This window comes from Takifugu rubripes, unplaced genomic scaffold, assembly GCF_901000725.2.
Source record: "Takifugu rubripes unplaced genomic scaffold, fTakRub1.2, whole genome shotgun sequence".
In the NCBI taxonomy this organism is placed as follows: domain Eukaryota; kingdom Metazoa; phylum Chordata; class Actinopteri; order Tetraodontiformes; family Tetraodontidae; genus Takifugu; species Takifugu rubripes.
Genome location: NW_021821625.1, coordinates 20,467 through 38,939, shown reverse-complemented (window position 1 = coordinate 38,939; position 18,473 = coordinate 20,467). Strand labels below are relative to the sequence as shown.

At 42.7% G+C, this 18,473-nt stretch overlaps 1 long non-coding RNA gene and 1 pseudogene across 1 annotated transcript; one reads left to right on the top strand and one right to left on the bottom strand.

Annotated features, from left to right (window-relative positions):
- Positions 1-7,559: 7,559 nt before the first annotated feature.
- On the bottom strand, positions 7,560-10,133 carry LOC115248249 (uncharacterized). Its single transcript, XR_003887187.1, has 3 exons — positions 10,112-10,133; positions 8,465-8,632; positions 7,560-7,619 (listed from the first exon to the last, which is right to left on the bottom strand). It is a non-coding gene; the product is annotated as an uncharacterized lncRNA (long non-coding RNA).
- A 3,090-nt stretch (positions 10,134-13,223) lies between these two features.
- On the top strand, positions 13,224-16,259 carry LOC115248250 (acetylcholine receptor subunit delta-like; annotated as a pseudogene).
- Positions 16,260-18,473: the final 2,214 nt, after the last annotated feature.

Sequence of the window (18,473 nt, the reverse complement as noted above, 5' to 3'; positions counted from 1 at the left end):
AGAGAGAATGAGACGTTTTTGGCGCGTGTCGCTCCTTGATTTTGTGTTTATTTTGCAGTAAACTTAAAAGAGGCCTTTTCCCTTTATGTTTGATTAAATTAAGCTGATATTCCATTCTTGACATCTTTAAATTTACAGTATTCATGGGAGATTTATTTGGTCATTTTGCGTCTTTTTATTTCCTATTTTCCCACATTTATTCATAGTTTTTATTAGATTGCAATAAATCCTATAAATTGAACAGACTGACTAAAGTCAAATGAGCTGCGGTTCCCACCGATAGCCGTCATTCTGATGGGGTTTTGCTGGCTGCAGCTGAAATATTCCAATGCTCCATGTCACAGAGACAGTAAATACTAAACCCTAAAGATTCTGAAGGCATGATGTAAATAGTAACGTATAATACAGACATTTTGAAGAGACAATTAAGAGAATGTTTCCATGCTTCTAAGAGTGGCCGAGGAGCCATTTAGAACTTTATAAAGATGCATTGTGTGATACCAGGAACTAATTAACTTCAAGGCGAAGCTGCTTCTGCTTTGTCGACCATCGACTGATCTCCTGAAAGTCCACCAGCGCTTTTTAAAAACTGAATTTTTCTTCTATGGAGGGAGTAGACGGCAGATGTTTCCACAGATGCTCTTCACCAGTGGTCAGTGAGTGATGCAGCAGATGAGCGGGAGTTGACTGGCTTCAACCAGCTACCGTCTCAATGTCTCCAGCCCATAGTGTGGATTCTCTACGAGATCAGACAGCAGCTTCACTCCTGAATCCTGCAGCTGGTTCCCACTCAGGTCCAGTTCTCTGAGATGGGAGGGATTGGACCTCAGCGCTGAGGCCAGAGAGTCACAGCTGGTCTCTGATAAGCTGCAGAGCCTTAATCTAAATAAAGAAGGGAAACTTTTATAAGGTTATAAGTGAAACCAGTATTAATCTGAAAGGTTAATCAAAGGCATGATCTGTAAATATTTAATTTAGTTACAGCTTAAAAAATGATAGTAATATGTAATGACCACAATTCCAACCTCTCAGGTTTGCACTGTTCCAGAGGAGAATATATATTGTTCTGGCCCTCACTCTTCCCATGTTCTCCCACCTCTTTCCCTCCCATCTCATCATGGAGATCCATCTCACCTGTGGCTCATCTTTAAAGGCACAACCTGTCTTAGATGACTTCCTGTCTCCCTCACCATCTCCCTCCTCGTTGGCTGGTGTCTACCAGGCACCCTCACCTAGTTTTGTCTAATTTTGGTTACCATCTGTCGGCTTTTTCATTGTGCTTAAATCAATTTATCATGAATAAGTGGTCCCCGTGTGGCCCCCCCTCCTGAAGGAACTGGGCACAACACACACACTCAGAAAGTGTGAGGACCCTCGGATGGAATAATGGACATTTTTGAGAATGGTGTTTACCTCAGAGTTTCCAGTCGGCAGTTTGGAAAGTGGAGAAAACCACAGAGCAGCTTCACTCCTGGATCCTTCAGCTGGTTCACACTCAGGTCCAGTTCTCTGAGATGGGAGGGATTGGACCTCAGCGCCGAGGCCAGAGAGTCACAGCTGATCTCTGATAAGCTGCAGAGCTCTAATCTGAAAAATGCAGGATGAGGTTATACGGTGCAGGTCTGCATGTTATCTGCGTCAGTACTAAACCTACGTTAGTTCTTAGTTGGGTCAGACCTGAATTCCCGATATTCCAAGGAATTTTTTTAATGTGGTGCATCACAGCAGTGTTGAGAACAGCCTCACTTCACCATCTTAGCAGCTGGTATATAGGTAGAAAAATGAAGACTGACCTGAGCCTCTCCAGTTTACAGTTTGGACTCTCCAGTCCAGAACAGAGCCGCTTCACTCCTGAATCCTGCAACGGGTTGTCGCTCAGGTCCAGAACCCTCAGATGGGAGAGGTTGGACTTCAGAGCTGAGGCCACAGAATCACAGCTGGTCTCTGATAAACTGCAGCAACTTAGGCTAAAATAACAATTATTTTGAGAGAAGACAAATAAAAATCAACATGTACCAGAGCAAAACACAGCTTACAAGCAACAAACCTCTGGTCCTGCACCGGCTTATCTGCCGTATGTTCCTATTTTGGGTTCTTTCAGGGCGGGTGGACAAGATCTACAGCGTATGTAAAGTGTGTGTGGGTCAAAATACCTTCCAAGTTTGTGAGACCACATTTCTCAATAGCACTCAACTCTTGTCAGGAGCTGGGACAAAGCGACCCACTCCTGACAGCTTGTGGGCGATGCTGCAGCGACCCTGCAATCCCTACACTCTCTGGTGAAACCAAATCAAAGGTTTTAGACACTGCTGGATGCTGGAAGGGTGGCTATAGTCTGGACGCATCGTTCCCCTGACTGCACATTTCTCCAACAATGATTGGCAGCTGGTGTCACTTGTTCTCCAGATGAGAGAAGGAAAGAGAGCCCCCCCACAGTGTGTTTGATTGCCCCACTGCAAGCTCAATGCTGCCAGAAAACATTGCAGGAGCATCAATTCCCCTCAGGGCATCAACAAGGAGCTCAGGAAAAGGTGCAGCTGCCACCTACTAGAGACAAGCACACTGAGCTGAGATTCAAAGCCCTCTCCTCCCAAGAGAAGAGCTTGTTTGTTGGAGGCTCTTCTGGGCGATACCTGGTGCCACAGCTCCAGCTCAGCCCGTCTCTGGAGCTGAGGTGGAGCTTAGCAAGTTTCATGGTTCTCCACCACTTCCTCTCGCTGAGGACCTTCTCAGCTGGTGGTTTCTGCTCCACCTTCCAAGTTGAGCAGGTGATACTTCTGCATTCCTGCCACCAGTGTCTCTGCAGAAAGAGTCTTCTCTACTGTTTTATATTAGATTGTAGAAAATTAGGATTTTTGGCTGATGTCTTAGATGTTGTTGACTAAGAGCAGGTTTTTCTTTAATAACATAGAGAGATTCGATGAGAAGAGCAAATGTATTATTTTATGAGCTACTTCCACTACTATTATATACACATACTTCCATATTGTCTTAGATTGCAGCTGCATTTATTGCATCGTTCATAGAAAGTCATATTTGTGAGGAGAAAAAACTCCAATAAGGTCATTTTCTTTAATGATTATTACAACAGAAGGAGGCGATGAACAAACAGATTTATATAAAAATGTGTGAAAACTTATGCATGGAAACCTTTTTAAAATGGTTGCATTGTGTAGAATCGGTGTAGAATCAACTTGTTGACTTCTGATTTGGACTCCAATGGAAGTGAGGTGCAACAATTGTGGATGCTGAAAGCTCCAGATCTTCATGAAGGTTTCTGTGGTTGGACTGACCTGCTGCCCCTTTAAGAGGGAGGCAGGTTTGGGCTTCTGGCTGGAATGAAGCCACCTAAGATGAGAATGACTGCAGGCTTTCGGTACCAAGGTTTAACAGGGCGCTCACTTCACACTTGGGCTTTTCTCTTTTTTGGGATGGCTTTTCTCAGGAGAGAAGGGGCATGGCACACTGCAGCAGCTTTCTTTTTGGGGTTTCTAGTTTCCCTTCTGATCTTTAAAAGACAGGAAGAACCATTTTTGATTGGTCTGAATGTTTGGGCGGTTTTGTGGCCAGCCTAAAATAAAACAAGACAAATCTACAACTGATACTTCCTTTCTAGTCATTGATGACCATCCTCACATGGGACAGATTTCCACAACCAATTTAATACTGCAAATCTGTCCTGTGTGGTCTTTTTTCTGAGAACTGTAACACTACGTTTATAACAAAGATCAAACATGGAAACAGTTATTGTCTAACTAGTTACACCTGGGAAAGTACTGGATCATCTCTGACTGACCTGAGAGTCTCCAGCTCACAGAGAGGATCCTGGAGAGCACCACAGAGCAGCTTCACTGCTGGATCCTTCAGCTGGTTGTAGCTCAGGTCCAGTTCTCTCAGATGGGAGGGATTGGACCTCAGCGCCGAGGCCAGAGAGTCACAGCTGATCTCTGATAACCTGCAGCCCCACAGCCTGGAAAAGGAAGAAATGGGGCAAATAAAAACACATTTCTAAATCTGAAAATGAAGAGAAAAGCAGAAAATGTAAAGAAATTTAGAAAAGACCAACAGAGGCCTCCTGACCTGAGCGTCTCCAGTCTGCAGTTTGGATGCATCATTGCAGAAGACAGTAACTTTACTGCATCTGTCAGGCTTTGGTTGTTGCTTAAGCTCAGCTCCCGTAGATGAGAAGGGTTTGACGTCATTGCTGAGGCCACAACTTCCCAATGACTCTTTGAAAGAAAACTATCAGACAGTCTGTTGTGTATGAAACAAAAATAGTGAGTCAGACTTTGGGATTTCTCATCAACTTATCTGAGAATCTACCTCAACACAAATGTAGCTCATTTCCTGGAAAAGCTAAATTCAACACCGTAGAGCAACAGTTTGAACGACCATCAGATCTGAAATGCAACTGAATTATTCTCAACATTTGTCTTATTTTAGAACAGCTCATAATTACTCAATATTTAAAATGATTATAGCAAATGGTTTAAAGAAACGTGCATCTTTTTATCTGTCTATCGGCTCTTTGGATATTTTGCATTGCATCCAATTTGTACGATGGTGCGTCAAGTCTTAATTCAGCGATCCGATCGATGACATCAGAGTCTCTGGTTGCATCGATTGCCCTCAGCTTCTGTTATATCTGCCTGTTTCCCTTCAAATCATTTTCACTGCACCTTTTGTTGCTAGTGATGAAGTTGCCACCTAACGGGTGTGGAAAGGCTCAAACAACTTTGTGGGTCACATAAAGGCTCCAAACGGAACCGCCACAAAGACCTAAAACACCCATTTAAACCAACGAGGCCGGCTGTTGTTACGTTGAACAAATGAAGCAAAATAGTCACGTGTCATTAGTTAAAATGTGTTTTTCTGTCGTTAGAATACGATGTATACAAACAAACAAAAGTGATTTAATGACATGACAGTAATTTCATGATAGTCAGTTAACTTGTGGCTCCTATTATTCCTGCCTTATGTTGGTTTGTCTGGATTGACCTTTGACCTTATATCCAGCCAGTGTTGAACATTTCTGGATGAATTGTTGTTGTTTTTAATTTATGGACGCTGCAATGGAGATAAAGAATTGAAGGAATGACCACTGGAGGGGGTATTGCTACCTGACATGATCCACTCGCTTGATTTAAACGCCGATGTCCGGCCCCAGAAATCTTTACTTACTGGAACTTCCTGCAGTTCCTCACAGCTGGAATCAGGCGACGTCGTCCCTCCTCTGAGGTGTTGTACTGCCACAGGTTCAGCTCATCCAGAACCTCCTCTGACATCTGCAGCAGGTAGGCCAGAGCTGAACAGTGGATCTCTGACAGTTCCCTCTCTGATTTCTCCCCTGACTTCAGGAACTCTTGGATCTCCTGATGGACTGACTGATCCTTCATCTCCATCAGACAGTGGAAGATGTTGATGCTTCTGTCTGGGGAGATTTCATCACTGTTCACCTCCTTCAGGTTGTTGAGGACCTTCTGGATGGTTTCTGGGTGGCTGTTCCTCTGATCCAACAGTCCACCCAAGATCCTCTGATTGGACTCCAGAGAGAGACCATGAAGGAAGCGAACAAACAAGTCCAGGTGGCCATTTTCACTTTTGAGAGATTTCATTAGTGCTCCCCTGAGGAAGTCATCAAGAGATGTGACTGGTTCAGAATATTCTAGGAACTGTCTTATAACCGCTGTGTCTTTCCTGGTGTAACAGTGGAACATGTAGACGGCAGCCAGAAACTCCTGAATGCTCAGATGAACAAAGCAGTAGACTGATTTCTGGAAGATCACACTCTCTCTCTTGAAGATCTCTGTACAAACTCCTGAGTACACCGACACCTCGGAGACGTCCAGTCCACATCGCTCCAGGTCTTCTGAGTAGAACATGATGTTTCCTTTCTCCAGATGTTCAAACGCCAGCCGACCCAACTTCAGAAGGAGTTCTTTATCAGCCTCAGTCAGTTCCTCTGGTCTCTGCTTTCCTCCATACTTCTGCTTCTTCCTCTTTATCTGAACCCTCAGGAAGTGTGAGTAGAGGTCAGTCAGGGTTTGGGGCAGCTCTCCTCTCTGGTCTCTGGTCATCATGTCCTCCAGAACTATAGCAGTGATCCAGCAGAAAACTGGGATCAGACACATGATGTGGAGGCTCCTGGAGGCCTTGATGTGTGAGATGATTCTCTTGGACAGATCTTCATCACTGAACCTCCTCCTGAAGTACTCCTCCTTCTGGGAGTCAGTGAAGCCTCGTACTTCTGTGATCCTGTCAACACACGAGGGAGGAATCTGATGGGCTGCTGCAGGTCTGGAGGTGATCCAGATGAGAGCTGAGGGAAGCAGGTTCCCCTGGATGAGGTTCACCAGGAGCACGCCAACGGACGATACTTGTGTGACATCAGAGATGAGCTGATGCTTGTTGAAACCCAGTGAAAATCTGCTTTCATCCAGGCCATCAAAGATGAACAGAAGTTTCCAGACAGTCAGATCTTCTGCTCTGATCTTCTGTAATGTTGGATGGAAAACATGAAGCAGTGAGAGAAGACTGTGCTGCTCATCTCTGATCAAGTTCAGCTCCCTGCATGAGAGCGGAAGCACCAGACTGATGTCTTGGTTCTCCAAACCTTCTGCCCAGTCCAGACTGAACTTCTGCACTGAGAAGGTTTTTCCAACGCCGGCGACACCGTTGGTCAGAACCACTCTGATGTGTCTCTGTTGCTCAGATAAGACTTTGAAGATGTCCTGGCACTTGATTGGAGTGTCCTGGATGTTCTTCTTGGAGGTTATCTCAAGCTGTCTCACCTCATGTTGTGTGTCCACCTCCTCACTTTGTCCCTCAGTGATGTAGAGCTCAGTGTAGATCTTGTTCAGCAGGGTTCCACTTCCTGCTTCATGAGTTCCTTCAGTCACATGTTCACATCTTCTCTTCAGACTGATCTTATGACCTTCTATCACCTCCTGCAGTTCACCACCCTCTGAAACAAACAATCTTTTAAATCCTTTTACAATTGTCATCTACAGCAGTAACACAGATGCCCTCAACTGGAAAATATTCTGTCATGTTTGAATGATAGAAGCAACAGTCGGGTAATGACCCATCTTACTGTCAGTTTGAAATGTTATGTCTTCTTATGTACACCTATTCTTTTATTTCATTGGGTTTCAGTGTAATTTAGTCTATAACAACCATTTCCATGTCTTCCAAGAGTTTGCTTGGACTAAACAGCTGGTAAAAGCTGGATGATATTTAGAAAAACACATCAAACCTTCTCCAAACACATCATACTCAGCAGACCCATTGTCCTGTAAAGGTCACCTGCCTTCAGCTCTTTAACACTTTCCAGAACTAAATGACTAAATGTTGCTAAATACTGTCTAAGCATTTAGGAAGGTCTTAAGAGGGTCCAGGGGTTCCAGTGGAACCAAACAAGAGCTCTCTGGATCTTCTCTTGCACATGGTAAATACACAAGTTGTTCCTTTATTCCGACCCAAAAGTATCTTATAAATACAAATGTAGGAGCTTACGTGAGACGCTGTTGTTCAGGTCGGCGGTCTGCAGTTCAGTTCTCCGTTTCTTTTCACCCTCGGGACAGGAGGAATCTCCAATGGAAGCAGACCGTTTCTGATAGCTGTCAAAAATGGGAATAGTGGTTATACATGTCTACTGGGCGTTAGCAACGCCTAAGAAAGGCTGCGTTCACTTCTACTTTCAGTTTGCTCTGACAGTTGAAGATTGAATGAACACTGAGCAAAATATATAAAGTTATTTAGGTTCTAACAAGCTCGTTTAGTTGGAGAAAAGTGTATTTGATCTAAGTGTTTAGTGGCTTTTCCTCATTGTGAATTAATGTTCAAAATAAAAGTGCCAAATCCGGAATATAAACTCATAGAATAGAACAAAAGTTCTCCATTTATGCTCCAAATACAGTCGTCTGGTCTCTGAAACTGATCATTAAATAGCACAGAGGTCACGCGTATTCAAAAGCTTATTTCAACCATTTAGAAATGACTGATATTGTTGTCTATGGGTTTATTAGAACCAGGAGCCTTATAAATAGACTTTTTAATGAATTTTCATGACATGTGGTGGAACAGTGTGGCAGAACAAGCTGCACAGACCTGCCATGTCTTACCCATCCGTATCTAAATGGAGAGCTGGAGCACTCTGCAATGGTGGATATTGTTGGGAAACTTTAAAATATATGCCTAGGAATTTTAGTGAGATGATGTTAACCCATGTAGGAGAAATGACCAGTTAAAAACAGAAGCAATTTTCAGTTTTAAAAGATTTACCACACTAAAATTAACATGGGGGTTAATGGGAGCGAACACCTGACATGTTGGTGCACCGTTTCATTTTAAGGACCTGAGGAATTTCATTTTTCACGATGGTGGAGGCTAATACCCACAAAATGATGTTTTGTGTGGTTGTGAAATGTTCTAAGGCAGAGTTATGTGGTTCAGAAAACCTTACTTTAAAGGTGAGCCTTGAGGTCTGATACCGAAGGTGATAGGTTCCCCTTTGGACCTGTCGCTCTTCATGGACACACAGCTGGGCACTGTGGACTTTGCTCTCTCTTCCTCTTCCATCACACATTCGCTCATTTTTAAATGTGAGTCTAAATGGTTAAGCAGGAACAGTCTGCTGACACAGAAAAGAAGATTAAAGAACATGATTCTCAGCATGAAGACAAGCAGAGGTCTGTCCAATGACGTATTGTCGGCTCATTCACATCAAGATCTATGATATGATGTCACCCTGTACATCATACAGGCCACATATATATTGGAAAACAGTTTTGGGACATCTTAAAAGTTTACACCATGTTAAATATAAAATAGTTGTGGAAAAAATGTTTCTCCTGGGTGTTTCAGAAGGTGCGGTGGCATCAGACGGACGCACACAAATACAAATGAAATCATTTTTTATCTGGTTATGGTTTACAAGAAAACCTAAATTCTTTCAAGATGTCAGTTCTCAACATTAAATTCAACAAATAAGATGAGAATGCATTCAAAACTAAACAGAAATACGTCATCACATCATCAAAGTGGGTCAAATGCAGCATCATCTTCTGTCATCTCAGACAGGATTCCAAGAAGAGGATCTTCATTTTCAACAACGCACCTTGACATCTCATCATGGCTCGTCTGTCAGATTACAAGCAGCTTTTTTTGATCAGGTGCATCATGTTTCTCACCAACACATGATGGTGCTGGAAAAAACATCTGTAGCCTGACCTAGAGGTCAAAACTCTGCATGGCGTGCACAGCTACTAGTTGCAGCTGCTGGTTGTGGCGGAGGAGATCCCAAACATATCTAGCAAGCTTGTTTTGGAGCAGAGCTTGTCCACCACCTCTGACCCCACTCATCACAGAAGTCCCACCATATCCATGGACAGGTGTGTTGGCAGCATTGGAGCCAGCCTCAGGAAAAAGGTGTGTCAATATCTCAGAAGTGATGATCAAGTTGCCACAACCCAACAGAAGTCAAGCAACCCAACATGCTGAATAGAATAGATGACACACAGCAAAGGGCAAAAAACACCCAATTCTGCTCAGACTGATCTGATCTGACCACATGTACAGGACCAAAAATATGAAAACACCATGGGTTTAGTTTCCTTTCGTTTTCTTGACTGCTTCATTCAAAACAGAACACATTTCATAAACCCATAATAACAAATTCATATTCCACAAAGAACCAGTTGTTAAAACAATCAAATGGAATGCCTTGATCTCTCCCTCTTTACATACTCTCCTTTTTTAAATAAAGGATTGATTGTCCCCTGGTGGAGGGACAAAGAGAGGAGGCTAAAACTGTCGCGTTTGTGTCCCTCATTCCGTGGATTTTTCCACTAACTGCAAATAATATTGTGACTTATTGTGAGTATTAAAATGTGCTTCCTCAGCCTCTAAAATGTTGGCTCAGGGTTAGCGGAAAACGCAGTTAGAGGAAACACGCTACAAAGTTTGATCATCCGTCACAACATTCCCGTCGACCAGCCGCAATGTGCGTCCGAAACACGCGCACGCTCATTGCGAACACGCAGCTTATTAAGCCGCATCTCGCAGCGGAACATTGATTCGAGACGACAGCAGTGAAAGAACCAAATGCTACCTGAATATTAGAGGTTTTCCATCAGGGCTCGGTCACTCAAGATGGAGCCCGAAGTTGAGAACTTTCACTTTCGCTTCTTCTTCCTCTACACGTCACGTGTTCGTGGTTGGACGCGTCATATCCAGCACACGCGCCTCTCTTCAGAACAATTTGGTCCACGTTTGAACTGAAATACTGGGAAACAACTGGAGTTCGTCTGACAGATGTTCGTTTTTGGGTGCGGAATCAAACCGGGTCAACTTTTTGATCTATAGGATCCCCTCTGGTCCAAAGTGTCCCTATAGGATATTGACAGTACTGACCTTTTGGGGGCTGCACACACCTCTTAATGGTGACGGCACCAACGGAGCTGATCCAGTTGTCATCAGCTGGCCAGTCGGACTCCAGCTCATTAGGGGAAATTTGCTGATCTGGAGGAGAAGCTTTCAAAACTTGACGGGCTGGGGGGGAAATGACTGTAATTTTGGAATCAGCGTGCCAATTTGATTTTTAATCAGAATAATTTAGAATAATTTCAACAGGATATTTTCAAATGTGTCCCCAGTGGAGCTGCCAACTGAATATGGTGACCTGCTCCTACACACAGAAATCCGATGGCTCAGCAGGGGACGGATTTTGCTTCCTTTTTTGTCCCTTTTGAGTGAAATAAAAGAGTTCATGCAGTCCAGAGGGGAAGACGCCGCGCTGCTGGAGGACACTGGCTGGACACTGGACCTTGCATTTTTAACAGACATTACTGGGAAACGGAACAGTTTGAACTGGGAGCTGCAAGGCAAAGGTGAGACTGTTGCTGATAGGATCAGTGCTGTAAATGCATCTAAAGCCAAGATGAACATTTTCTCTGTGCATTTCCAGACAAAAGGTGCTGCACTTCCCCTCTGTGCAGATGGTGCTGAGAGACAACGCTCCTGCATGTGAGGCTTTGGACTAAAGCGCAAAATGCACAAATTCTGTCTTAAATCAGCATCAGCCGTCTTTGTTCATTTAAATATATGGAGCAGTGATCCAGGATTAAACGTTGCTGTTGTCCAAGATTACTGACTGATCCATGATGTGTAACAGATTTCTATTATATCGATTAACCTGAATGTTTGCATTGAAATTTGACAGAAATCTGCAGAATGTAAACTGTATAAAAGTTCACTTTCCCAGAAACAGTTGCAGTCTCATTATGGGCTGTAACTGGAGGAGCTCCAGCTTATGTCATTAGAATCTACATGATTCAGTTTATTCATGCTTTTAGTGCTCTTTTGACTGAATTTTACCAGGTAAAAATGTACCTTTTCTGCCCCCAATAAAAGAGTTCCTCTGTGTTCTAAGAGTTTAAAGAAATGCATTTAAAAACCTTAAAAGGAGGCCAGATTTCCTACAAAAGCCTGGTTTGACCAGCAAGTCTGGCTCATTTACAGTTATTGATGAGCTCTTTTTCTGTGATATCTGCCATTTAAGTCCTAAAAAGCTATTTAAGGGTCGTTTTCCTTCCACTTCTCAATCACCGACGTGTCCAACTTCACAGGACCTGCCCAGAGGTTCCCGTTTCTGTCATCCTCGCAAAAACGGACTAAAAGGACGCTTCTCCGGCTCATCCAGCTCACGGTGTCCAGGCAGCTCACTTTCTCTGTCGGGTAGACGATCTTCCCACAGCGGGCGCACTGAGGGTTCATCCTCGGAACCTCCTCCGCGGTCTCCTCCGCTTCTTTAAAACAGATATAGTTGCCGTCGCCGGCAGCCGAGCGCCACAAGTTCCAGCAAACGTTTGACAACCAGCAGCGACGACAAAATGTAGAGATACAAGTCAGTAGGAGACAGACGGAGCCTCTGTGGACGCACGAAGGAGCCGCGTCCGGGCTGGAGACTCGCTGATGCTGCGCTGACAACCACCGTCAGTGACAAGCTAGCGAGAGTTAGCTCACGAGACCGGAAACTAGCGACAGCAACCGGAAGTAAACAAAGGAGCTGACAACTTTGCGTTCAAGTTTCATTCAAATATGCAAATAAAGAGTCAAATAAAAAAATACATTTAAACTTAACAGAAAATATAAGGACTCAACTTTATTTATACCCAAAATTACATAATTTCCATTACATAAACGTCCTCATGCAAATATTTCGACAGTATGATATTAAAATATTAGAATTACACAAATGTAATTTAACTTATGCCAAAATGTACATGTAAAAATGTTTTGATCCTCAGTCACATAACACAAAGCAGATAAACACATAAGGAAACACAGTAAAGTTTCAAATTTAAAAAAATATCAAATCTAAAATATATTCACAAAAATAGGCATAAAAATTAAATTGAGAATCTGTGACTGTGTACTTCGCAATCCCTTGCTTATTCTAAGATTATTCTTTTTCTTATTTTAATTATTCTGTTTTTAGAATAGTTTATGGTTGAAGCCAGAACCTCTGAACGGAGGCAAAGCTTGACATGCGGAAAATGGGTGAGCTTCTTAATCACAGAAGAGGAATTTTAAAGTCTTGTTTAATGTGAAGGGGGATAAATAATTAAACTATTAGACTATTTCAGACACTTTCAGACTCAGCTGTATCGTTTATTATTATTTATTTAATTTTATTTTTTTTTTTACAAAAAGCAACTTTACTCTTTGGCCCCATCTACTGTCTGTTGTGTTTCTAATTTGATCCAGCTGGTTGTGTTAGCTTTACCTGCGCAGAGGTTCCTGCTACAATCAGGAACAAACTCCACTTGTTTATTCTCACAGTCTGCTGATAAAATCTATTCTTGTTCTCCTAAAGCTGCAGAAAGCAGCAGTGGGCCTGACTTCATGCTGCACCTACAAACCTGAGAATGGAGCCGAGCTTTATTGCTAAACAGGATTTGGGTTTTTTTTGTCCGTGCTAAATGGAAAGTGTTTGTCCTTTGGTGGTCCAACAGGACCACGATTTGGATGGATGGATGATTTGATGTTATTGAGAATAAAAACAGCTGAAAATGGAAGCAGAGATGTTTCAGAGCACCAGAGTTCAGAAAGAGTTTCTAATCAAACACCGCCTTTATCTTTCAAAATATGGTTTCAACCCCTTTAACATGATCAAATAGTCATAACAATGAACAAGTGTCACTTGTCCTGTTATTTATACTTGAATTCGTTATGTCTAATACATTTCCGTGTGTGTACAACCACCTCCTCAGCAACGATGCCCAATTCAACGTGGCCTACTACTGCAACGTTCTGGTGGATTCAACAGGTCTCTGCTACTGGTCACCACCCGCCATCTTCAGATCGTCCTGCTCCATCAGCGTCAAATATTTCCCCTTTGACCTGCAGGACTGCACGCTCAAATTCACGTATGCACGGGCAGGATTTTTCATTGTTGTATGAAACGCAGACAAACTCTGACATGATGTTTTAAACTGAGCTGAGTCAAGATTCTATAGAATCTAAACACATATGAGAGGAGAAAAAGGTGCAAAAAAAAGCCTTGCAGCTCTCTAACGTACAATGCCAAAGAGATCAGGTTGCTCCTGAAGGAAGAAATACTCAATGAAACCAAGTGTACGGTTGAATGGATCATTATTGATCCTGAAAGCTTTACAGGTAACCAAGTAAAGATTAATTTCCATTTATTTTTATTTTTTACTGCATACAGTCCTGGAGCTTGTTGGGGACTTTCAGTGTACTGGATGCTGTTGATACATGCAGAGAAGTTGTTTTCCCCAGAGCCTGAGCCTTCAGACTGGCTGCAGCTCCAACCAGACTGACAGTCATAACTTCATCACTTGTGTCTGAACTCTGGCTTTGACCAACAGAGAATGGTGAGTGGGAGATCATCCACCGACCCGCCAAGAGAAACACCTACAAACACATTCCCATGGAGAGCAACAAGCATCAGGACATCACCTTCTACCTGGTCATCAGACGCAAACCTCTCTTCTACGTGGTCAACATCATCATCCCCTGCGTGCTCATCTCCTTCCTGGCCTCGCTGGTCTACTACCTGCCCGCAGACAGTCAGTGCAGAGTCACAGAACGTATTGAAGCCAGCGTCAGGCAGATTAACAGTCTGGGACCTTTTCAGAATCACAACTACATGAACTGAGTTAACCTTCAACAGCACCCAAAGAATCAAACATTATAGCTGAATATCACGTCAGCACGGGACAACACAGCTAATAAAGCAGCAAACATCGGTAGTGGGCGGAGCTGAGGGGCCGCCATTAATCGATAAACATTAATTAGCTCCCCAACAGATTTTTGAATAGATTTTAAAAAGGATAATAAAAATGTGTGTGTGTGTGTAGGTGGTGAGAAGATGACGCTGTCCATCTCGGTGCTGCTCGCTCAGTCTGTCTTCCTACTCTTGATCTCTCAAAGGCTCCAGAAACATCCACGTCCGTTCCTCTTATTGTGAAGTAGGTAAACGCACCATTTACTCCACATCACTTTAACTCTGAATCAGATATATTCTGCTTCTCCAAACTATATATACATTAGGGCTGCAGAACCAGGTGACAACCGGCTGAGATTTAAAAAATGGAAAACATCTGAGTGTGTTTGTGTGTTGAAGATATTTGATGTTCATCATGGTGGTGGTGACGGTGGTGGTGCTGAACTGTGTGGTCGTCCTCAACCTCCACTTCAGGACGCCGAGCACGCACGTCATGTCTGAGTGGACCAAACAGGTAAGACACACACATCCTGTTGTCCCTTTGTTGAACAGATGAACATCAGGATATATGAACATGTGACTGAATAACATGAAAGAGGATATATGAACCTATGACTTAATAACATATGAAAGAGGACTTATGAACATGTGACTGAATAACATGAAAGAGGATATATGAACATGTGACTCAATAACATATGAAAGAGGATATATGAACATGTGACTTAATAACATGAAAGAGGATATATGAACATGTGACTGAATAACATGAAAGAGGATATATGAACATGTGACTCAATAACATATGAAAGAGGATATATGAACATGTGACTTAATAACATGAAAGAGGATATATGAACATATGACTTATAACATATGAAAGAGGATATATGAACATATGACTTAATAACATATGAAAGAGGATATATGAACATATGACTTAATAACGTATGAAAGAGGATATATGAGCATGTGACTCAATAACATATGAAAGAGGATATATGAACATGTGACTTAATAACATGAAAGAGGATATATGAACATATGACTTATAACATATGAAAGAGGATATATGAACATGTGACTTAATAACATATGAAAGAGGATATATGAACATGTGACTGAATAACATATGAAAGAGGATATATGAACCTATGACTTAATAACACATGAAAGAGGATATATGAACATATGACTTAATAACATATGAAAGAGGATATATGAACATATGACTTAATAACGTATGAAAGAGGATATATGAGCATGTGACTTAATAACATATGAAAGAGGATATATGAACATGTGGTTTTTCCACTATAACACACACACACACACACACATCAGTATCAGTGTTCCAAATCCTGTTTTCTTTTTCTGCCAGCTCTTCCTCCAGCGATGACCCCACATCTTGCGCATGTCCCGCCCTGCTGAGGCAGAGCCGTACTGGGATGGAGCGTTACCGCGGCGATCCAGCTCAGTGGGCTCCATTGCCTCGGCTGAGGAGTACGACAGTGTGAAGTCCCGCAGTGAGCTGATGTTTGAGAAACAGTCTGGGAGACACGGACTGGTGACCCGAGTCACACACGCTGCCAGGACGTTTCCAGAAACATTTAAACACATGAGATATAGAAGCATCAGTAGCTTCATTTGAGTTCTGAGCTTTGGTGTCTGTGTGGAGCTGTGAAACCACAAGAAGAGGGAGGAGCCATCAGCTGTACGCAGAGATCAAGCCGGCTGTGGATGGAGCCACTACATCATTAAACACATGCGCAACAAGAACGACGACAATGAGCTCAGAGGGTTCAAACAGAGTCCTCAACCCAAAGTCTGATTTAAAAAGATCAAAAGTGGCGTAAATGTCTGGTCCTGACAGGAGAAGGATAACTGGAGCGGCATCGCTCGTACAGTAGACCAACTCTGCCTCTTCCTGGTTACCCCGGTGATGACCTTTGGCACCGTAATCATCTTTCTGAGGGGAATCTGTAACCAACCTCCTCATCTGCCCTTCAAAGGAGCCCCGCATGACTCCAGAGAGGAGAACCCACGCCTGCTGTGATGCACACACACAGCCAGGGCTTTTTCCATCGCCATCGCTTCTCTGGGGGAAATGTTGCATTTCTTTATCTTAATAACAACAAATCTTTAGTTTGTTCTATAGGAGCTCCATATGTTTAGTGTCAGAGACTTCTTAGATTGTGTTCATTGCTGGCACATAAAGAAAAATGCTTTGATTTTACTAAAGTGACACAAACCCATCTCAGCACTGTTTTTTATATCCTCTATATTATTGTGCGTAGTCTGTGTAACTGTTGTGCTTTATTTCTGCTGGCTTCTTTAATGGGATGTAAACCAGCCTGACATAATACCAGTTGAGTACTTTATTTGATGTTGCCAAAGGTTTAAAAACAGCCTGACAGAATAAGAAATTGTGAAAATTTAGAGGATGAATTATACCTGGTGGTATCTGATCTTGAATGGCAAATTTTAGAGTATTTTATTGGGAAGTGAAATAATGTTTGGACCTCTTATCAGGCAAAGAGAAAGTTGTTAAGAACTGCTCTAAAAACACCACCTCAGGGGGACTATATCCAAATCTCTCCGTTTACTGATGGGACGTTGAAACGTCAATACGCGGATTCATACATTTAGAACTGGACGTTGCACCAGAACTGGAAGCGCGGACTGATACATTTTTAACAGCGGTCCTGCTTCAGCCCTCCGGGGTTTAATAACAAAATACGAAAAATACGGAAATTTTAATTTTGGAAACATTGTTGTCGGTTGTTCGACTTGCTGGCCTTTGCAAAATTGCTAAATTCGCGCTAGCATGCATGTTTTAAGCTATGGTAGCGGTATGTTTTACCATGCCCGCGCCCTATAATCCGGAGCGCCTGATGTATGTGTTAAATACAGAAATAGCACCCGTAACTGAGGCGGCACCTTTTAATACGGTGCGCCCTTTGGTCGCGAACATACGGTATATAGAACATAGGGCACGTTTGTGCGTGATATCACTCCGCGTCTGCGCAACCACCACAACCTCCTATCTTTAGTATTGCTGCGCCAACTGGTGGTCTTTTGGGTTGAGGATAACGGTGATCTATATGTAGCTATATGTAGCTATAGCGTCATTGGCCTCCACTCCAGCCACTCCTGGTAGTTCCTCAAAAACACTGAGTTTCTAGTGGATGCACAATCTGTGGAAGCCAACATAGAAACTTCTGAAGAGCCAAAGTTCTTGCAACAGAAATATAGTCCCCAATTAGGTTGTTTTGTTATCACACGACCCCGTCCCCATTATCTTAAGAGAATATAAAAGAATGAGTGGAGACAGAAGAGAGAATGAGACGTTTTTGGCGCGTGTTGCTCTTGATTTTGTGTTTATTTTTGCAGTAAACTTAAAGGAGGCCTTTTCCCTTTATGTTTGATTCCATTTAAGCTGATATTCCATTCTTGACATCTTTAAATTTACAGTATTCATGGGAGTTTTATTTGGTCATTTTGCTTCTTTTTATTTCCTATTTCCCACATTTATTCATAGTTTTTATTAGATTGCAATAAATCCTATAACATTGAACAGACTGACTAAAGTCAAATGAGCTGCGGTTCCCACCGATAGCCGTCATTCTGATGGGTTTTTGCTGGCTGCAGCTGAAATATTCCAATGCTCCATGTCACAGAGACAGTAAATACTAAACCCTAAAGATTCTGAAGGCATGATGTAAAATAGTAACGTATAATACAGACATTTGAAGAGACAATTAAGAGAATGTTTCCATGCTTCTAAGAGTGGCCGAGGAGCCATTTAGAACTTTATAAAGATGCATTGTGTGATACCAGGAACTAATTTAACTTCAAGGCGAAGCTGCTTCTGCTTTGTCGACCATCGACTGATCTCCTGAAAGTCCACCAGCGCTTTTTAAAAACTGAATTCTTCATCTATGGAGGGAGTAGACGGCAGATGTTTCCACAGATGTTCTTCACCAGTGGTCAGTGAGTGATGCAGCAGATGAGCGGGAGTTGACTGGCTTCAACCAGCTACTGAAACAATGTCTCCAGCCCATAGTCTGGATTCTCTACGAGATCAGACAGCAGCTTCACTCTTGAACCCTGCAGATGGTTCTGACTCAGGTCCAGTTCTCTGAGATGGGAGGGATTGGACCTCAGCGCTGAGGCCAGAGAGTCACAGCTGATCTCTGATAAGCTGCAGTCCCTTAATCTA